The sequence below is a fragment of the Phalacrocorax aristotelis genome, chromosome 19 (genome assembly GCF_949628215.1).
Source record: "Phalacrocorax aristotelis chromosome 19, bGulAri2.1, whole genome shotgun sequence".
Taxonomy (NCBI): Eukaryota; Metazoa; Chordata; class Aves; order Suliformes; family Phalacrocoracidae; genus Phalacrocorax; species Phalacrocorax aristotelis.
In genome coordinates, this window is record NC_134294.1 from 5,226,847 (window position 1) to 5,249,841 (window position 22,995).

General features: G+C 41.6%; 1 protein-coding gene across 5 annotated transcripts in view; it reads left to right on the forward strand.

Moving 5' to 3' along the window:
• Positions 1 to 22,995, forward strand: part of RERE (arginine-glutamic acid dipeptide repeats) — a 254,957-nt gene that overhangs the window by 199,079 nt on the left and 32,883 nt on the right. The gene's annotated exons all lie outside the window — the stretch shown is intronic.

Genomic DNA, 22,995 nt, shown 5'->3' on the forward strand with positions numbered 1-22,995 from the left:
GAACTGATCTGTGGCTTCCTACTGAACTGAACTTCCTAAAGCTTCCGTAATGTCATTCTGCTGAAAATCCTGGCAAGCGCGTGGAAGGAAGATAGGCGGGGAGGGGTGGTTGACTTCTTCAAAGGCAAGAGGTTTTGGGAAGCCTTGGGAATCTAGTTACTTTTCCATTAGTCCTAATTGCCAAGCTTCTCTAGAAGCTTCGGTTTCTGTTCTGCAGGTGTCATTTAACTGCTGGGAGGGTGGTTTTGGAAAGCAGTTTTCATATTTGTTAAGAATTTGAAGGGCGATAATGAAAATTGAGGTAGGCTGTGTTCTAGCAATGTGTTAGTGATCTGGAAAATATTTACTTAAAGCATAACTGGTTGTTTAGACTTCTGTATGTGGAATTTGGATGTTCAGGAGTGAAGGACGTTACTGCAAAAATATTTTTAAACTTATCGCTGTAGGGTGTTTCTGTTCTCTTCTGAGATGTTCTTGTGCGGCGACACTGCGATATCACAATCTTTCACTGGTAAATAGTAACACCGCGCAAGTCAAATAGGAAGGGGAGATGAGATGATTCCTGAAGTGCCTCAGTTGGTGTGTGTGCGCACTGATACTCCCGCTGAGAATGATGAGAAAACTTTAACTACTGATCGAGCGTAAGTAGACTTTGCTTTAGCGTTCTGTTGGATTTTGAGGCAGGAAGGCCCAGTGTTGGAAAGATGACAGCTTAGAAGGAATGCTGAAGTAGTGTGCGTCTTAGCAACATCTAACAAACCCAGCGCGTAGCTTAAGCAGTCCTTTCCTCCTTTCTTTAGAATGTCTCCTAGCAATGTATTTAGGAAAAATTGGTGTTTACTTTAGAAATGAGTTCTGCTGATGGTAAAGTTACTGAGAGGCAAAACGTGTCTTTGTGAGAGAGGAGAACAGTTTGTGGGAGAAAGGAAAAGAAAAACTAAAGAACTGAGAGTTGGGAGCAGGTGCCTGACCCTGTTTGTACGACTTGACTTCTACATTTGAACTTGGGTATCAGGCCTAAGGGTTTTTGTTAAAGTTTTGCCAGTTTGCGAGTAGTGGGAAACTTCGTGAAAGCTATCATTTTCCAAGCATTACATTTTTGTTTCATTAGGTCTAAAGTTTTAGTACAGAGGAGAGTAAATACTAAGTTTGAGCAACTGGGAAGCAGCGTGGTGGTGGTTTCGAGCAGGCTTTTTTAGCCCCTAGTGGTAACTGATCTACAAATAACCTCTGGCCTGCAACGGGTTGTTTAATCTCAGTTTCCTATTTTTGCCTACAGCTCTCACTTCTGCTTTCTTTTAATTCCCAATCTTTTTCAGACAAAATTTATAGCACTCTTGCTATAGTAAGACATGCAGAATAAAGGCTACCGTAAATAATATTTGACTATCCAGTTTTGCCTTTCCTCCTGAAAGTGGAATAATGAATAATGTAAATTACAGGGCCATGGGATTAATTTGTCTGTATGTTTTCGTCAGAATAATTTCAGATACTTTGCCTGCCATTTTTCTCTTGCAATGTGAAGTAACCCTCTAGCAATTCCAGAAACGCTAGGAAAAAAAGGCCTTATTTTCCTGTTTAGCCACCATATTAACATTAGGTGAAACTCTAAAAAATTATGGTATGGACGCAGAAGCACTACGGCAGCTCCCAAGTTCTGCAAAAGCTACTTGAAAATGAGCCGGGGCGTTCCTGAAGTGACTTGCCCTAAATGGAAACCAGGCTATAGGTCAGTGCGTCCTGCACGTTTCTAATTTATTAGCGTTTACCTTAGCAGTCACTGAAGCCTGTGCGGAGGGGAACCAGGGTTTTTGCCTCTCTGCAAAACCCACTTAAAGTTAAATCTCCTTGTTGTCATGCTTCTTGTAAAATGCATGCCTTTCGTAGACACTTACAGTTATGCTGCTTTCTCTAGGGGAGAGCTCTCCCTAACGCCGCCTTGAGCCCTGCGCTTGGAGCATTGCAGTAGTGGAAGATAAGCAATACGATAGAAACACAAGACGATTGTAGAGACTAGGCCTATTTTATATTAAATCAACCTGATGCTGCTGCATGTGAAGTCAGAATATAGAGGTCAATATGACATTGTATTTCTTCTATAGTATCGGCAGGTGTAAAGTGGCCGTGGTGAGAGATGAGAATTAGGCCGTTCTTGTACTGAGTTTTCACAAGCATGTTAGGGAGTGTCCTATTTGAGTTCTCCCTTTGCTATTTTTTTTCTCTCCACAGTTAATGTAGCGTATCTTCTAAGAAAACCCTGTGTTTGTCAATGTGTGTTTAGTTTAACGTAGTTTTTTCAATATTTTTTTTAAAATTGTTTTTTCTAAAGAATAACTGGCAAGAAAACTTTATGAAAGAAAATATTTACTGCATATCAAAGCTGTGAGTTTGTTAAGGTCTTCACTCTTACTCTTTATTTCAAATTTCCAGTTTATTTTAGAGTTTATGCCCAGGAGGGGTTCCCAGTGGGCATGAGTTATAAATAGCTGTAGCATTCACTTCAGGCTTTTACAAGCAAGAGACAGAGGAGCTAAAAATCAGCTCTTACCTGAGCTGGCCCTCTGCTGAGACGGCAACGCTGAACCGGATCAAGGAAAGCCAGTAGTTTTAAGGGCTGGGTGTTCGCCTTGTGCTGCTCTGGAGAGAAAGTGCTTCCATGTAGATGAGCTTAAATAAAACTTCTGAAACTTCCTTGGGTTTACATTGATTTCTGTCTTAAATCTACCTTCTCTGTTACCACGTATCTATCTTCCTTTCTCCTGGATAGTTTTCTCTTAGTCGGTTATAGCTGTGGTTGGATGGCACAGCTCAAGTATCGTATTCTCATTTGGCTCATGCTTAGCAGCAGTTTTGATCTGCATGGTAAGCTGAGAAATAAGAATTCTGGAGGCACCTATGTGACCATGAACAGTTTTCGTTAGTAACTTTCGTATAAATTCATACGTTGTGAGAATGCAAGGTACACAGCAGGCAACAAGTTTTCTTAAGTATCTGAGTTGGCTTTAAATGTGATTTCTCCCCTCTACCCTGCCCCCCCCCCCCCCCCCCGGGGTTAATTTGCTAAAACTTTGTGATAATATGGGATTTTCAAAGTATTTAAAATTCTCTGCTCTGAATTCTTTAGGTGATTACACTGAGCTACTTGAATTTGAGAGTGTTAGAAGCACCAGCATTGTGATAGGCCTGAGATAAACATACTTAAAGGCCTAGGAGGATGGGGATTGACTTACTGTGTTCTTGTAAATAGCTTAACGCTGTGTTAGTGACATGCAAAGGTAAATAGGATTGTGGAATGAAGGTGAGGCTGTGCAGAGCAATAATGTCTGGTCAGAGCAGGAGGAGGAGGACGCCAAGCCGTGGTGTCAGCTTGCTCAGAGTTAGAGCTGGGGCCTGTTCCGCTCAGCCTACCCTTGCGCTGGTCTCAAACGCTTCTGTAAGCTTCAGTTAGGGTCCAGTTTCAATTTGCCTGAACTATTTAAGGCCGTGGTCCCAGAAGAAATAGATTTGTTTTCCTCTGGCCAGCGTTGCTGCAGCCTGCTTTATGTCAGAGGTGGTGGCTGACCAGCGGAACTCAAACGTCGTATGCCGGGTAGTTGGCTGCTAGAAATGGAGGGGGATGTACGTGATTGTTCCTTTGGCAGCCTTACGTAGGTTTAAGTATAATATCATGTTATATCATTAGATAGCCATGGCGTATGTGGCAACTGAGCAGAGGTTTTGGAAACACTTTCGTGGGAATAGGCCCAAGTGCTTTTGACCTCTTCTACCTATTTTTAAAACTGGGGGTGACACCTATCTGAATGTTCTGAGGTTCTCGAATGAATCCTCCCGCATTCTTCGGGGAAGGTTTATGGTACAGTGATTGTGACCGTGGTCTAATTGTCTGCTTGTCTTTTTTCTGGCAGGCCAAAACTCCTTAGTGAGCCTTGTAGAGCTCCTTCCTTAGTGAGAAGTCTAAAAGGAGGACAGTGAATCTTTGTGGAGGCATGCAGACTTCGGTCTGGTTTTGTTTTGCATTTCCCTGTTGAGCACATAGGTACCTTTGGCGTGTGTGACTTTTGGTTTGGCTGCTTTAGCAAGAGACGACAGAGCGCGATCGAAAGGTCTTGCCTCTGGGTGGATGCTTCTGTATTTAGCTTTAAAACACAGTGTAAATAAAGGTCATGAATATCAACCGTTTTCCTTAGATCAAAATACCTGCAATGTGCTGTATTTGTGTGTGTAAGAACTATATATGCATCACTTTAGGAAAAATACTCTCTCTTCTGATAGTAAAATCCTCCTCTCCAAATTAAATGCTGTTGGGATTTATCTCAGAGACTAAATAAGCTGTGCTCTGTTAATGTTAGGAGACAAAATGAGTGCAATGTGAGTTCTCAGCATAAAGTTCTGTTTAATTTTAGATTGGGGTTTAGATAAACAATTTTATTCTTGCCTCATTAATGCTTAATCTTGTGTTACATAATATACAATATTGGCTTCCTGAATAGCTCTTAAATACAGTGTAAATGTGTAGGAGCTGAAAGGTCACTGCCGTTACCATACGTGCAGGCTGGCAAGGTGTTTGCCCTCTCTGAGGGCAGGCTGTATGCTATTCATGTCCACAAACAGCCTTAGTACTATTTGTGCAAAATTCTCAGGAGCATATGAAAGGTAAAGATTCTCCCTTGGCCTGATTGTTCAAATAGCAGTTTACCTTTGATCAAAAGAGGGGGATAATTAGGTGACTGTATTTTGATCTGTTAGTGTAAAGTGATTAGTTAGCCCTACATTGGCTTTTTAATGTTTGCATTTAGTGGTATGACTTATTTGTACCAATAGCTGAGTTTGTGTCAGTGGCATGGGCATTATCACTGTATTCCTTTCCCAAAGGAAATAAATTTTATTTGCTGGTATATTCCCCTAATGAGAGGATATTAATGCATTGCATAGTCAGGGCATAGTCTTTCCTGACTTGTCTCTGCTGCAGGAGCGTTCAGAAAGGGACAGGCTATGTAAGCCTTTTCGTTTGAAAGCTGAACCTTTTTCCTTAATAACTTGTTCTAGCCTAGAAGCAGTCAGAGCTGAAATTTTCCATTAGGGTTTGAAGCGACTGCCAACATAAACAGCCACTGCTTCTTTTCATTTAATCTCTGCTCACTGCTGCTAGTGCTTCCATTGCATGGATATTACAGTTGGAGGGTTTTGTTCTTGTTAAAACAGGGACTATAGGCTTCACATTTTAAAAATGATAGCCTAAGACTTTTTTTCTTTAGTCATAGCAGCTACCCTACTGGGCTTCAGTCCATTTTGAAAAATGGGCAGAGGCACCAGTTGGTTGCTTTTGCTGTGTAAATGAAACCACTGATTTATTTGCATAGCAAATTCATCTGTAGGGAGCAGGTTGCCTTCTTTCTTTTCTTTCTCTTTTTTTTTTTTTTTTGAGTGTGACTATCTTAGCTGATTGAGGGAGAACACTAAATTAATATGTTTGGCTTTAAGGTAAAGCACTGTACTGAGGAGGCATACAGTAATTCAGTTCACGCTTCTCACCAGGAGCAGAATAAGTAAGCCAAAGATTTTAATGAAATGCTGAGCTCATAGGAGCTGAGCTCAGATGGAGATATTCGTAAATTTAAGTGGCACTGAGCTGAAAGCTGTTTACAAAGACCAGATCATCTGTACGGGATGTTCAGTATATGTGTTCACTGTGATCTGGCTTGTTTTTAAAAGTTTAACTGTTAAACCTACTGCAAATGTCATCATTTTATTAGATAATAAACCAGAAGGTTTGGAAAGGTCTTTTAAAGAGACATAAAGGTTTAACTCGAGTATACACCATGTCGTCTCCATCTCTAAAACTGATTTCAGGCCTTACAGGTGAGTAGAGCTGAGGACCGTATACTTTACTGGGCAAGCTTGGGCCACAGTTCCAGCTTTGTGGTTTATATATCATGCCTGTTCCTTTTGTTTCAGTTTCTTGAGTTTCTTCTTTCAACTTAACATATCCTGAAGGTACATATTGCTTATCTCTTAAACCCTTGCTCTGTGGACCGCCTTTTTACACCGACTGTTCGCTTTTAGGGCCCGGTGCCACTAGTGTGTGGTCATCTGATGAATGACTATGGTTACATCTTCCAAAGACCAAAATACCCTTTTGCATACCTGTGTGTCTCGATTTCAGCTGAAGCAAGTAAAACCAAAAAAAGAAAGTACCTAATGTTTTATTTGTTTTAAATCTCTTAAGCTTTCTCTTAAGAGACTAAAATAGTTCATTTTGAGATGTATTATTTTACTTTTGTATTCTAGAGGTAATTTACAGTGTCATCAGCTCAAAAACTGGGCTGCTTATTTGAGTTTCTTACTAAAAAAACCTTTGTAGGTGAAGAGCAGAAAGCCAGAAGGTGTGTTCGCTGTGCCAACTGGACTCTAGAATTGCGTTGAGCACGGGTAACAAATCAACTCTACACTCCGGGGGTTTTTTATTATTTTACATTACAAGATTGAAACTCATTGTTTATTTTTTTTCTGAAGGTTTAGAGGTAGGTAGGGGTAAAATATCGTTGCAAGCAAAAGAGGGCCATTAGGCAATTGCATGGAGTTCTGACAGAGAGCCAAAAAGGACAATTTCTGCTTTGCCGTGAAAGGTATGTAGCTGAAGGTCTAAGCCAAGATTATTTGGGAAATTGATACAATATTGTCCGAGTCTTTCTCAACCACTGAGGGAATGCAGTGCTTCTGTGACTGCTCATAGTTCTGTTATACTGCATTTGCCTCACCTTCTGTTTGTAATTCACCATCGTAAGGCACTTTCTTGTTTATTTTCTTATTGTGAATTCTCTTTTCTGTATCTATGCTGAAGGGAAGGGTATGCGTGACTCTGGTTGAAGTGGTTTTGTTCGTTAGCAGCTGTATACTTTTTATTCTATATTTTTCTTTCCCTATGAGAAAAGAATCTAGCTTTTCTCCTTTTGTAGCAGTTGCCAGATTGTATCAAACACTCAGACGTCAGTCCTAAGGTCCTGTGAATCTCAGGTACATAAAATAGGTTTATTTGAGAATTTGTGCAGTTTATTTTCATGGTTCAGTGTCCTTTCCTGGCAAGATTCTCTTCCATGGATGCTGTGCACCAAACCCTTCATGTTGTGTGTTTTCCATCCAGCTAATGACTGAAGATACGCTTTAAAACTTGAAGATGGCTTTCAGAAAGGCAAAAATAACCAAGTCATACAAACAACAGTGATGGCTGTAGGACATCCTGTCCTAGAACAATGCTAATGTTATCACATTTGGGTAACCCCTTGAAGAAATTAAATCTGTATAATCCTGCCTCATGTTTGACTTTTGAGATGGCTTAATGGAGAAGTATTCTAAAGGTAATCCTCCCTGTGGTACTAACTCACAGACCACAACTGATATCTGAGCATCTTATGATCTTTAATCGTATACCTAATGTACGGCACCGCTGGGTGTGGAATTGAAGTTTTTGCAGGCTAGGAGCCGATTCAGAAGCAAACCTAGTGACTTGCTCAGGGAAACCGAAAACATCTGTGGCAAAGCAGGAAGATAAGCCTTGATGTCCTTTATAATAGTTGCATTGATGTAAAAGCAATGTTGCACAAATCTCAGCGTGCAAGTACTTCATTTAATCTATGAAAGATACACATGAATCAATGGTTTTGTTTTATGGCACGTTAAAGACTTCTGTTGTGCATGAGCATGGCATTCTAAGGTGGCATTGTCTGTCCGGGGGGGGGGTGGGGTGGGACGGGACCAACGGGGGCAACACAGTGCAGGTCTCTTTGGAAGAGCAGTGCTGAATATATGCTTCAGGTGGTGTGTCCCTGCTGCTGGTTAGTCCCTCTTTAAACTTGCTCTACGGAGCAGACGAAGGAATTCCTTTTGAAAAGGGTTTTTAGAAAGGGAGGGGGATGTGGAGACAAGTGGGTTTGGCCAGTGGTGAGTTTCATGGCAATTGCTCAAGCTTGAGATAGTGAAAAACAAACTGCGTTGGAACTCAAGCAGCTTTTGCAGCTAATTCAACTTCTGTGTTTAAACTTGATGTTTATGGCCTATAAGTAATTGTTTTTTCGATTTTGTGTGTGTGTATTTGGGCCAAATTTTATGCTTAGTTACCCACTGGAAGCCAGCGCAGGCTGCTCACAGGCAGCTTTTGCCAGACTGGTGGCTTGCTTGCATTTGAGGAACAAACATTCTGTCTTGCTACTCGATTTTCTCCTCTTCAGCACCCACACTGCTTTCTTACCCTAGTCAGGGATAATGAAGATTAATTACAAATGTACCGTTAAGGGGAAGAAGAAGGAGCAGGGGCAGCCAGATTGTAGCTAACATAACTGAGGGTGTTATCTAAGTGTTGTCCCAAGTGGTGCTGTTTCGCGTGTGTATTTACTGTGTGTGAGAGAGAAAGATTGCGATTTCAAAAGCCATTGCAGCAGTTTTCTTTGAATATTCAAGTTCAAGAAGTAAAGAAATATGAAAAGCTTTGACCCGTTGAGAGAGTCATGTTACAGGAGTGTCAGGGAGATCTGGAGTGCTTAGTGGTGCAACGCAGTTTTCAGTTCCTTAACACAGACATTCATAAAACTGTTGTCCAGGTTGCGTGGAGTTCGCCAGAGCAAGCCATTGGGGGCAAAAGGTTGTGCACTGGGGGGGAAAAAAAATAATCTGTTGGCAGAGAGTAAACTATACTTTTAATGTGTCTTGCCTGCCACACTGAGCATGAAATTAACTTTCTTCTTCTACAACAGATCATTGGCCTTAATCGTCGCTTCCTGCCCCAGATGGCACCGTAAGAACAGTATCTACAGTGTTCTTTTGGCATAGAATCAGCCCCCAAATACATTATTCAGTCCTAAATATCCTGTAATACGCTGCTATAACTGTACTGTGAGAACAAGACAATAACAACTTCAGTAGACAGATGCACTCATTTTGTCATTTTTGTTTCAAACCAGCTGTAAAAAAGAAGCAGTGCTTGATTACTGTTTTTGTTGTTTTTTTTCTTGCCAAGGAAAACTCCCAGGAATTACACAGATTGTGGAATAAACTGAGAATGGGGAGTTAAGAATAGTGGCTTTTGTTTAAAGGGGCTGTGCCACAGGGGAAACTAAGGCAGTTTGTGGATATAACAGGCTCTGTAAGCCTTGTGCTTTAAGAAACGGTGAATATCACAAGCTGAAATCTGCTAAGTTTGCTTTTGGTTTGTTTCCCCTCTCTATTTTGTATCTGAAAGAAAAGTGCTTAGGAGTATGATAGAATTCAAATTCTCAGGACATGGAAATGCTAATGATTGCATATTGGTGGTGGTTTCTTTTGGGTAAACATCCACTGCTTTGATCACAGCAGCAGGTAAGAGAAGAGGCCTATTCTGCGAGGTATTCCGTTGGTGGGAGTAAGGCTGCAAATCTGAACCGTAGCCATACGTGTGTATGATGGATTTATAGTGGGGGATTGCTTTCCCTGCCAAGAGGTAGAGGGCACTTTCAGACACCTTAATGTCTTCAGGTATGTGGAAAACAAAAACAATGAAGCTGTGAGCCATGTGGAGCGCTTAGGCTTTGGGTTTCCCGCTCCTGCTTGTGCGTGGCATCTCGCAAGACTGGGGTCCACCTTTTGTGCTGTTTGCGCGTTCTCGGAGTAAAAGGGGCTCCCTCTGCTGACGGTGCCTCCGACGTTGCCCCAGGTAGAGCTAGGCTCTTGTCCTGCAGTAAAGAAGTTCAGCACACTGCTTCACTTCTTGCTTTTATCCTAGTTGAGAAGGTACAGGTAGTGGCGCACCAAACATTTGAGTAATCCAAGCAGCTTCCACAGAAAACCTCTTGCTTTTTACATCCTTTATTTTTAAAAAAAATCTTTGAATATTGACAGGGGTGTTTCCTTATATTTAGATCTTTTGAAATTAAATTTTTCAATTCCCCTTTTCTTTGTAAGCCTGAACTTAGAAACTTTCTCTTTTGGGGAGATGTAAATGAAAGAGATAGTTTCCTAAGTAATTGCTATATTTAAGAACTTGGAGTCTTAAGAAATAGGCAAAGGGTCATGACATTAATGACAAAATCAGAACTGCTGACAGTACTGATGGTTGGGAAATCCTTATTAGCTCTGGTCATCTGGTGCGTAGGAGAATATTGCTCCGTTTTTTAATGCTACCAAACTCCTGTACAGCAGTAAGAAATCTTCCACGAAAAAGGTGCTGTTAAGTACTTTTATTTCCATGGTGAAATAGATTGTTCTTGTTGGGTGGAACAGTTGATTCCTCTGCTTCCCTTCCCCCAAACATACTTTGTGCTCCCTTTTCCCTCCCTCCCAATGGCCCTGACACAAACTGAATTATTTTGTACACTGCCTGTAGACCCTAACGTTTAAAGAGAGGGAGAGTACATTCCAGGTTGTAAAACAGCTCTTTCCTTGTGCAATCTGAGAAGTCCTCCCTGTTGTTTAATTCTGAGCCTGCTTTGTGCCTAGTGCCTCTTGTTGTGTAAAGCGCTAGGACATCCCACAGGAACTCTTGATTTATTTTGCTAACTCTGCCCTTCTCTGTGGTTCAGAAACCTCTAATGATCTGTGAAGCTCCAAGATTTTTGAGTTGAACAGTAGTAGTTTTAAGAACCACCTCCACTACATGAAAGTCTTAACGCTTTCCACATGCTGGGCTTTTGGCCTCATGAAAAGCTGACCTCCTACAAATAGAGTTTGTAAAGCTAGGCATCCTGGGCCAGGCCTCGGTAACGCTGCCGGGGGGGGGGAATGTAATGAAAACTCTGGGCTCTTGGCCAGCAAGGAAGATGCGATACAGTGAACATGTTTCTGTTGCCCTTTGTTACTGTTCAAGTTTGATTAGCTTTGTTTCGGTAAGCTTAATTATGTTGGGTTGGTTTTTTTGTTTGTTTGCTGGGGGTTTTTTATGGCTAAGGAGGGGATCTTTGCCAAAGCACAAGTCTTCCATTACCTGAATTGCAGTGGGAGGGAACCAGAGAAATAAATCATGCCACTTCCCCGACAAACAAACAAAAGAAAACCCCTAACGAAAGCCCCCAAAAAGAAACCCTGTTGAACTATAAAAATAACCCTTTTCTCTCTTCTTTCCTTGTTCCTGCAGTCCTATCATCGTTATTTTCCATCTGTAACTTTCCCTTCCCTGAGTTTCTCTTAGACCTTTGGGGTTAAGAGTGAATTTAGACAAATATGCAACGCTAATGCGTTACTTGGATTTATCTTTTCTACTCAGCAGCACAAGATAAGGGAAAGAGGGATTTTGCCATTCTAAACGCCTATTTCTGCGAGGCCGAAAGACACATTCGTTGCCTGTCTGTGTAGGAGAGGGTGTGTCATGTAAGCGTCATGACCTCATCAGAGATTGTACTTGATAGTTTGTGTAGGAAGTTGTTTTGTTGGGGTTTTTTTTGTTTATTTTTTTTTCCTGGGCAGTGCTCTTCACGTTTAGGGGTTGTGGTTCACTAGAGCTTAACTGCCTTTGCTGCAGTTTTGACGTTGCACAGACTACACTTTCTGCATAGGTTTCCTTTCATCATATTAGAGTAATAGAGTTGCAGTATATAATGGCTTAGGTACTAGAAGAACATAATTTACTGAAATAGGTGGGTTTTGGTTTGGACCCTGGTTTTCTTCTGCAGAATTTCATACCTTGCAGATTCAGATGTGATTACCAATATGTGCCATAAACCTTGTACGCTCTAGATGCTTTAAAGAGCATATGGAAAAATGCGTTTATCCTAATTCCCACTGTTAGATCAGATCCAGTATGTAGAATAACTGTGGGCTGTATAACTGGACTTTCACCTTGTTATGATGAGACGACATGGACAAAGGCCTGCCTTCCACCTTCAATGTGTGTTCAAGTTGTATTGATTTAACAATTCTGGCTCATGTTCTTATTCTGTGCCATTTGATGTGATAGATTATTTTCGTTGTTGTTTTTGTTGCCTGGCTTTAAAAGAACATTCTTGTGTTGAGAGCATAGGAGCTTCTAAAAAGAATTTGCCTGCTCACTGTGGGCATAAAGCTCTCCTCCCTATCTTTCCCTTATTTATATTCTTTTTAAGGTGAGTCATGTTTTTGTTTCAGAGAACTCCATGTTTCTTAAACCTGTAAGCTTTTCAAAAACGGTTCAAATGATTTTTTAGCTGAAGGATGAAAATGAGGAAACTGAAGTCCTAGATTTGAACAACCAGAGAGTTTTAACCCATAGCTGTCCAAGTTATATTTGGAAATAATGCATGTACTTTTAAAAGTTTTGATAGGTGTGTATCTACTGTAGAGAGACAAATGGACGTTGCAGGCTGCTGTTTGTGGTTCTTATGAACCGCGAGCTTGCCCTGCTCGTATCATCTGAATGTTTTTCCTTGGAGCATATTAATAGTGCTGCTGCTGAAGACAAATCAATGGGATTGTTAAGTGTTTAAGTGAAAACTACCCTACCGTTTTCCCGCCTCATCTGACCACTCTATTATAGTCCTTATTGCACTTGTATTCAATCGCAAGTCATGTCTCAGAAACAAACAAACAAAAAAAAAAAACCAAAAAACACACACAGAGGGGAAAAAAAAACAAACCAACCACAAAAAAACCAACCAACCAAAAAAAACCCCACCAAACCAAACCCACCCAGCCATGCTGGAATTTAGAAATTGTGACTGTAGAAGTTTTCACTGCTTCAGCAATTAAGTAGTATGTAACAAATTTATGTGAATCACCACTGAATAGCTAGTTTTATATGTCAATGTCTGTGCCAAACCAGTGTTAAGTTTTTGGGGTTTTTTGAATTACTGAGGTTTTGCTTGGACCTTTTCAAGTGAACTAATGTAGAAGAGATACAGGAAGCTTTTAAAACTGAGTTTCATGTTACGTTTGATTGCTTTAGTTGTCATCCTGGAGCTGAAAATGTGGGTGGAATCCTGCAGGCTGTAGATAAACAACCTTTCTGGTGCACGATTCAGTCTTGATTGGTCATTCCATAAAGGTCGCGTTAAAATGAGGAAAAAAACCACCCCAAAACCAAACCACAAAAAAAAAAAGCCCAGACTAGCAGGGACTTCTTATTTTAGGATTAAGAAGTTCTTTGGGGTGCTGATTTTTTTTGGATATACTTGCTTCGGTCTCTCTCCAGGAATATATAATTTCTCCTTCAGTGCTAAAAAGAGTCCGTTGTGTAACTTCCCAAATACTCTTGTTAATCAGCCTCCAGCTTTTGCAGCTTCACTGGAGCTGTAATACTCTCTTGGCAAAAGGAAGGCCAAAACGAAGAGGTAGTTTCTTTAATTGGGTTAATGTCTGTAGTTGGAGTCTTTGCAGATTGAGCAGTGCAGGGGGAAAACCCAGCTAGTGGAAACCTGGTGGATAGACATTGATGGATACGGTTTGCTCTGACACTTCAATTAGACCTGTCCGTTTCTGAGTGGTTGTTACCAGATGGAAGGACGGGGCTGGGGGGGAGCTGGTCTGTTGGGCCTGAGATCATCCATCTGCTTTTATTCCCCTTCTCCCCCACTTCCCAAGGTCACCTTCATCTGCAGTATATGGTGGGGATTTCCATTTTGTTTCATTAGAAGTGTTTCTGAAGGGCAGCAGGAAAGTAAGTTAGATGCTGCCAAAGCTTTGTTGCCTCTGTATTATTTTGCCTTGTCTCCATAATAATTAATGTTGACGTTGCTTGCTTGAAGGCCGCTGGGTTCCTGGCAGCTCTGCTTTCTTACTCCCCCGGGGATCGGTTAGCCGTGGGATGTGTGCCCTCTGAGATGCAGCCACTGAAAAATAAGTTGTAGATACCTGCATCTTTTCTGAACAGAAACAGCATGCCCATTAATTAAATCCTGTAATAGTTGTGGGAGGCTTCCTCTGTTGGCTTTGAAGCGTTTCTGAGGAATTCTGTGAAACGGTGCCTTCTGAACGCTGTGCGCTCCGCGTGCCTTGGTGCTAGGAGGTTGCAGGCTCTACACCTGTTGTGGGCCCGCCTGGGTGTCTGGGGTCACGCTGCTGCAAATTTTTCTAAGCCTGGTGAGTAACCAAACCACAGTACAAAATAGCTAGTGAACCACAGAAAAAGCTTTGTTCGTGTGTTTGGCTATTAGAATGGTTTCAATTATGAGACCATTTTGCAGTAGCGTGTGTTTGATGGATTAGGGAAACATGAGGAACAGAAAACCTGTCTTTGTCTCTTGGGTCTTCCGAAGGGAGGAAGAAGTGTGTGTTCCTTGGGTTAGCGACAGCTTTCTTCTTGGTAGGGAAATGCAAGTTAAGGCGGCCTGCGTGGTTTCAAATATAAAAAAGAAATAACCACAGTAAATACAACCGCTATAAGAATTTTTTTAATTCGGAGTTGTGAGATACTCGCTTATATGCTTTTTTCTACTTTTAATACACTTTTTGAAAATTCCAGTTTCAAGGGTGCCTAGGTAGGCTTTCATTATTGGATGTTCTGCTCAAGAGAATTGTGTGCTGCAATTGACTGTGAGGAAATAATTTGTCCTAGTTGTGGGTTTAAGTTTTTTTGTAGGGTTTTTTGTAAAAACTGCCGGAGCACTGAACATGGAACAGGTACTCTTCTAACACAGGTACTGAAAAAGGAGGCAGGTAAATGGCTGTATCTTGTAATGCTTTCACCTTTTCCCACTTGTTTAATCTATTTAAAAATTCAAATTTCGTAGAAGTCTCTGTATCTGTACAGTAAATAGCTGTTCTTTTTCTGAAGTTAGCTCCTCTATCTAAGGCCAAAAGGAAACGGGTGTTTTCCTGTATTGTTGGATGTAACACTTTGGTGTGTTAAACAAATACTTTTCCTTCACGGTAAATTAAAATACGCACACATCCATAACTACAGCAGTGCCTGGAGAATATCCCAATTCAGGAAGCTTTGTTATCCCTTCCACAGTTCAAGTCCTGTTAGCTGGATTGTTCCTCTTGGGTAAGAACCACAAGACAATTTGGTAGCAAAGCAGTAAGTTTGATGGTTAGACTGTATGGCTTTTCTGTGCCGTGCAGGTGACGCGGATTGCTCTGCTGACGCGTTACCTTCTTTACTACAATTGATGGTTCATTATTTTTTCCGGTTGACTGTCTTTTGAACTCTTCCTGGATGGAGAATTATCATAGGTTTGGAAACCAACTCAGTGATTTTTAACGTTTATCTGGACTTGTTAAACTTTTATTTGAATTTATTCCAAGGAGCGCAGCATGTGTGGCATTAAAAATGACTAACAGACTCGTTACTGATCCACATAATCCTGAAAAGTCATAATATTAACAGTTTCCTCCCTCCCTGTTACCCAGTTTGAAGCTAGCACACTGTTACCGGAACCCGCACTCCTTTCTCACTAGACTAACCAACCCTGGCTGCCATGAAGTACAGTCAAGTATCCCATCATATAGTTGCCTGCCCTTTGAAAACTGAACTAATGTTAACAAGGGAATCTTGTAGGATACAATGGGATCATCTAGTTAATGTCCAGGGATGGGGGGAGGCCCATGTTTTAAGTTACTGTTGATCTTTGGTTTTAGGGTGGTATCACTAGTGAGTGTTCGTTCTACAACAGAAAGCAATAATATGCGTAGGTATCTGTTATAGCATTAAAATTGCAATTAATATGGATTTTATGTGATGTAGTCTCACTCTTAGCTTGTCCACGTGGGAAAACTGGCTACCACATTTGTGCAGAAGCAGTGTAATTTTACTGAAAAAAAAGTTAACCCATTCCCGGGGTAACATGACTATGCTTTGGTATGATCCATCACATTATTGTTATGCCCCTGTCATACTTTGGTTCATCTTCCTTGGGAGACAGAAGCTGTGAAAGGGGATTGGAAGGAACAAGAACGAGAGGAGAATGTCACATTGCTTTTTTTAAAAAAGCCAAACCAAAAAGCAAACAAACAAAAAAAACCCCAAACCCAACTACAACAGTCAAAACACACAAAAACCCCATCATTCCAAATTCATTGCCTAAATCTACTAAAACCACGGGCTGGCATTGGGGCAGAGTTTTCAAACACAAAGGGTCTAGCAGCCTCGTGACAGCATGACTGTTCTGAAGGGTAGTTTTCAAAGGTGCGGTTAACGTCAGCCTTTTGGAGATCGTACACTAATGCACTATGGGCAGCCTAGCTCCTTTTATCTTGAAAGGGGCTGCTTTTAATGTTGAAAGTATGGAGCCAATTATTTCAGGGTTACATGGCAGTTGTTGTGGTTTTTTTTTTCCCTTTTCCTCTGGCATGTTCCATGTGTACGCCGTGTTTCTCCCATCCTTTTCTTTTAAGCAATTCTACCTTGTTTCACGTACTTACTTGTGGTGTTGCTATTGAAGATAAAAATGTCTTTAAGAAAAAAATATTGCCTGGTGAAATAAGCAGTGCTCTAAAAGCTTGGCGTTCTGTTAAAAAATGAAAAGCCTTTTATGGTAATGGGGGGGGGAAGGATTGATTAATGACGTGCGTGGACAGATCTGGTCAGACTGTGACAACATCCTGAAAACTTCCTTTGAATGCAAAGCACAACGGTAATGTGTTTAACCAGTAGTGCCAACCTCAGGAGAAAGGCTTAGTATAAAGATATGTTCTCTTCTTGTGAAATTATCCTGTATTTAACAAACAAGTGAGATCCACCAAGCTATCTCCACTTGATGTGGAAAAATTACTTAGTTTTTTTTCTTTTCATGGGTTGATGTTGCTTTTTTATTTTGTGTTGTGTGCGCTTCAAAATTTATTAAACCTCGTACAATGCGGACTTTCATACCTTGCCAGTTGGAAATTGTTGTATGGATCCCTGCGAAATAGAAGTCCTGTTAAAATGTTACCTTATATCCATAACAGCAGCATTATTCTGTGTCACTTGCATTAGTCAGAGAGCTGCTTTGCCAATGGTTGGAACTTTACCGGCAAGCATCCCTCCAGGGTTTATAATTTTCCAGAGGAGATGGCTGAGCTGCTAGAAACACTTTCACCGTAGCCCTGGTGCTGGCTTAACGAATGTTGAACGTAGCTCGTTGCTGCCTCCTCATCCTTTTTCAGTGGGCTGGTGCATTTTATAAATACTTTGGTTCAGGTGGTAAATCAAGCTGCTAAAAGGGAGAAGGACTGGAAGGGGGGTATTGGCGGAGAGAGGGTTAGCTGGACGGGACTGCGTGTGTGCAGTTGCGGTACCTGCTGCGTGTTGGCGGGGAAGAGCAGTGTTTTGAGGGCTTGTAGAATTTCTGCAGAGGGTGGCCAAGAAGCGGGGGAGGTAAGGGAACTGGGAGGAACAGTAGTTCTTAATGTGGCCTGCTTTTGGTATTTAACTCAATAAGGAGCTTCGGACAGTCAGTTAACAGGATTAATGGTTTATTTGCATGTTTGAATGTGGATATTTGTTTGCTTTCTTTTGTCAAAACTTTTCTGAAGAATGCGAAATTTGTGAAGGGTGTTTCTTTGCTTCTGCTCCCTCATCTCCCACTCTGTTTTTTAGTGCTTTTGTATTTCTCTAGCTTCAACTTCAGATGGCAGTTCACCCATTTCACAGAAGTTAGAAGTTTTGCAGTGTTTCTCTCCTCTTCATTACTCTGAAGAGGGGCTAATTTAGGAAACAGAGGCAGCTCAGAGTGATTAGGGTTTACACACAGTCCAGATGAGTTGCTCATCAGTTTCCTCTCGTACTGTTTGTGTTGTGTGTACAGAGGGGTCGGAGTGGATTTAGACTCCTTGACTCCTTCAGATATTCTGATCCCCCAAGGTGCATATTTTCTTGGTAATGCTGCCAGCTCTTCAGCTCTTATGTCACCACCGTTTCAGAGTGAACTGGAACCAGTGAGTTGGAAGTGAGGGATTGCATATCTCGCCTCTTCCAAGTCCCTTTCCTGCTTTGGAGTCATGAGTGTGGAGTGGTTGCCTGCTGCTTACAGCTTGGTATTTTCAGACATTTTGCTGCTGATGATATATTTACATACTATAAATAAGCAATGTAAAAATTCTTACATGCTTGAGTTGAATGTCAGGTGTTTGTTGGGCCTCTTGTATGTGTTTGTGTATGAAAGATTCATGAAACGTTCTGAAGAGATGGTAGTACTGTTGTGAAAAATATCGCTATAGAAAAAATTCCGGTAAGTAATTCCATTTTTTTACTGCATAATTTTCTGTATTTTCCCTCTTGTTTTTATTGTTTGTTCTATTTGCATGAAAACATCTGTATTTGTTTTCATTTGCTGCTTTTGTTTTATTGCCACCTGAAGGCACCACTTCTTGTCCTGCTGGCTTGGTAGCAGCTAATAACAGCAGTGTATAGACCTGGGGAATCCTGGTTGTCCTCGCATGCGTATAGGAAGGGGTTGAATCCTAGACTGCTATTTTACAAATGAGGCCTAGGCAGTAGAAACTTAAAAATAAATTGAGAAATTATTCCATTACCTTACAAACAATACATGCAAGGGTGGACCAAAAATAATGATACATGTTAGCAGTGTTACCGTGATTAGGTTAATGACGTGAAAAAATGAGAGCTAGAATTACTTAGAAAATGATACACGAGATGCTCAAGACATCCCCTGTGCTTATAATGTATGTGGCTGGATCCAGCAGAGTAGTGATTTTTAACTGAGGAGATGGTGTTTGTGGTGTGTCTTTCATGTGTCACGGGGTTTCTTTTCCAGAGTTGTGTAATGTCTAAATCCCCGTTATTGCAAGATGTCTGCCTTGGTTGTGTCAGCTGGTTGGGTAATTGAGCTTGCATCTTGAGTCCGTGGCTTTTTGTTTCTTTGAATTTCCCTGAGCCTGCAAGATGTGGGGTTTGTGCTTGGTAGAGCAGCATGCTGCCAACTCCAAAACTGGACAAACAGATAGGGAAGAGTTAAGCAGAACAGAAAGGCTGTTGTGAGGTAATAATGTTGCTGTTGAGTAACTTGCGGTGATGAATTGTTTGAAGCAGCAGATGCCTCTAAGAGCTGAGATGGCTGTCACTGCTGTGTTTTGCTCCTAATTGATGGAGAACTGCACGTAAAGCTGAGAGCGTTCTTAGGTTATTGAATATTTCATATGGAAAACACAGGGATTCTGCATTTAGAGAAGCTGCAAAGATTATAATCTGCAAAGAAGCCTTTTCTAGCACATAGCTTTAGAAAGTACTTTCATGCCTGTTGGACCAAACTGAGTCAAACACATCATGCCTCTGAGTGGAGTAAGTCACCACTCTTACAAGGCACGTAAGTAACCTCATGAAGTTTGACAAGGCCAGTTACAAGGGTCGGGGCAATCCCCAATATCAGTATAGACCAGGTGACGAATGGATCGAGAGCAGCCCTGCAGAGAAGGACTTGGAGATACTGGCGGATGAAAAATCGGGTACGAGCTGGTAATGTGCGCTCACAGCCCAGAAAGCCAATCGTATCCGGGGCTGCATAAAGCATGGCCAGCAGGTCGAGAGAGGGGATTCTCCCCCTCTGCTGTGCTCTCGTGGGACCCTACCTGGTGCTCTGTATCTGGCTCTGGAGTCCACCCCACAAGACAGACATGGACCTGTTGGAGCAGGCCCAGAGAAGGGCCATGAAAATAATCAGAGGGCTGGAACACCTCTCCTATGAAGAAAGGCTGAGAGAGTTGGGGTTATTCAGCTGGAGAAAAGGCTGTGGGAGACCTTCTTGTGGCCTTTCAGCATATGAAGATGGAAGGAAGACTTTTTACCGGGGCTTGTAGTGACAAAGCATGGGGCAATAGTTTTAAACTGAAAGAGGGTGGATTTAGTTTGGATATAAGGAAGAAAATTTTTATGATGAGGGTGATGAGACACTGGAAGAGGTTGCCCAGAGAAGTTGAGGATGTTCCATTGTTGGAAGCGTTCAGAGTCAGGTTCAACAGGGCTTTGAGCCACCTGATCCAGTGAAAGATGTCCCTGCCTGTGGCAGGGGTGTTGTACTAGATGATCTTGGAGGGTCCCTTTCAACCTGAAACATTCTATGATGCTACGTCTGCCCCAAACTTTAGTTTTGCTTAACTCTTAACTGACACTTTTCCATTTCACTTAAAGAGGTAGGAAGGAGGTGTAATCTGTAATGGGACTTCCCGGTGCTCCTGTAGAATCTATTTAGTGAGTCTTCAGGCACTAGATCTTGCTATGACTGAGCTTTGGTTTTTATTATTTCTTCCAGTGGAAATGCATGGCGATAGCCCTCATCAGTGACGTCTGTTCTTAGCCTCCCCCTGAAAGCAGCTACCTGCTGGAGCAGGAGAATGCTAATTCCTTGTGTCTGGGCTCAGCATAGCTCAGATTTCCTGTGATTTTCATGTCGTCTTATTTTTTTCAGCTACTGCTTACAGGCAAAAGAAGCTTGTTAAAGGGGCATTTCTTTCTAAAGCTGAGAAATAAAATGCTTTGGATGTGGTGGTCTAAAGAATGTGGACGTCTAAAGTTAGGCATATGTGAAATCCTTTTTTTCTTGTTTTCTTTGTCTGAAATTCAGTTTTCTGTCTTAGCAAGTCAGGGTTGCTCTAAATTAAACCAGGTTTTATATGAGTAAGATCATCACTTTATCCCAGATGCCCTCACTCCTTTTGGATGCCAGAGCACTCAGACCAGAAGATTTGCCTGCATCAAGCAGAGGAGCATTTCTCTTTCCCTGAAAAATACTGCCTATCTACATTGCCCAGAAAATAAATTTTGCAATACCAGACCAATGAGGTTTTATTTGAAATGTTGCTAGGATCTTCTTTTTGAGGAGCTGACAGGAGCAGCATATTACAGCATGGGACTTCAATAGGCAGGGTTCCATCTCTGTATCTTCATTCACTCATCACCTAGACCCTAGTGGGAAGAATTGTGGGGTTCTTTGTCTTGTGTGCTCAGCCACTGCCCCTTCTGGAAATTTCTACCCTTTCTGATTCTAGAGAGACTGGAGGGAGGAAGAAAGGAGGCTTCAGTCTGACAGGAGGCCCAAAAAACAAAAGCAGAAGGATGATTTGACAGACCATGAAGTTAGTCTTGTAAACAGAAAACTTACTTCATCTTCTTTCTCTTCTGGCTTAACTAGTCTCTCCCTGTGTTCTGTGAAATGGGATAATCCCTCAGTCTGTTCTGTAAAGGTGCTGTGGAGATAAAGCCACTTAAGATTTAGAGATAACTCCAAAGCTTGGTTGTAGGAGCGGCTTTGTAAGGACTGGGGCGGACAGAGAAAGGAAAAAGATGGGAGCTGGAGGATTCCCAGAATGATTTGTCATACGATGTCAACATGGCCTCTCTAAGATGGCCTTTTTACTACAAGTTTGATGCGATGGGGCAATGTACAGAGAAACCCTTTACAAAAGTTACAAGTATTCAGTGTCCACAGGAAATGTGAACTTGTGCACTACATGTGGTTGTTTGCTGAACTTGGCCCTAAGCCAAGCACTGTGTTAAACACTGGTCTTGTTTCGCAAATGGAAATCTTGAACACTTAGAAGGGAAAACTGAGAATGTGTCCCCATCGAGTAGACTTCTGGCATTCCAGTTTTCAAACTTAGACATGACAGTGAAATCAACACACTGAAATCCATCTTAAGCTTTTTTCCCAGCACTGAGCTGTGTCATTGGGTCTCTGCATCTTTCTCTGAAGAATTTTTGTAGCATATTTCACTGTAGTAAACCAAATCCAAAATGTAATGCAGCTTAATAACAGATGAAAGCCGGTGTTGCTATGTCTAGAGCCACAGGTTGGTTGGTTGGTTTGGGGGGAAGAAATCGGTTCTTAGATTCTTTCAGGGGACCAAATTCTTAATCTAACTCAGTGTGTACCCGCTTCCAGTTAATGGAGTTTTCCATGCAGTAAATCACTAGGTTTTTACTTTGCTCCGTTTTATGCGTACATAATACTACTGATTTTATAGACGATCACTAAAAATGAAAGTATTGCTGCACACAAAGTTAAGGCTGGAAGTCCTAGCTGACAGTATAACCTCACTCTAAAGTATGTGCTTAAAGGTAAAACTAAGTTAAGTTTACAGATGCAGTTCTGCTTGCTACTGTCACCTCGATGCCCCCCGCCGCCCCGGGGTGTATTTAAATTCTGACTGTAATACCTTTTTGGATTCATGATGGAAATACTGACATCTTCAAGTAGAGCCTCCTGTGTGACACCGCTTGCAGGTGGCATTGCTTTACAAACCCTCAGCTGCTGTTAGGGTGCAATTGAAGAAGGTAGAGGATTCCAGAAAAATAAAGGTTAAGAAAATAATGCGACAGTGAATTTTGGTGGCTAATAGGGATGGAAGTGTCTTGTTGAAAGTGCAAGATGCTTCTGTGAGTAGTTTTGTTTGTAAACAGTGCAGTGTACAGGTTGCCTTCTGGGAAACCTACGAAGGTTCGTATTCCGAACCTTTTGGCTGCAGCTTATCAGTTAATGATGGAATATCCTTGTAAGAGGCACGCAAGCATAAACGTATGCTAGTAGGCTTTGCTTTCTCTAAAAGGAGGCCAACAAGTATTGATATAACCTATTTTTTTGTGTTGTTTTGAAGTTCTCAATTATTAGTGGTTCTCTTCTAGTTTCTAACACCTTAGTTGCTGTGTTGAATACAAGTCACTAATTAAAATGATCACTCACGCTGCCTAGTGGTAGGCACCAACACGCTGTGACTGTTAGACGTGGTGGTAGGGAATAAACGGTGTCATACTCTGTGTGTTTGGAAGACCCGATCAGTCAGTCTCTGTGTTTCCAAGCCTTATTGGCATAGTCTAACTGTAATAGTAAAGAATTGGAGCTCTTACTGATGCAACTGGGGCAAGACTCTTCAGTGTTTATAAACTGGTTATGGGAAACAGGTCTATGTGGTGGCGGGCTGGGCGGGTGGGATGCCAGTCTAGGCCGGGTGTGGTGTGGTGGGAGCTGTCAAGCATCGTCCAGAGGAATGGATCATATAGTTTTGTGTATCTAATAAGGCAGTACAATGAAGCAGTCTTGTCTTTGTCTTCATCTTCAGACGATTGCTGACTGGGTAGAAATGACTTTTTATTCTTCTCTATCAGAAACTGTCTCAATCCCTACTGAACTT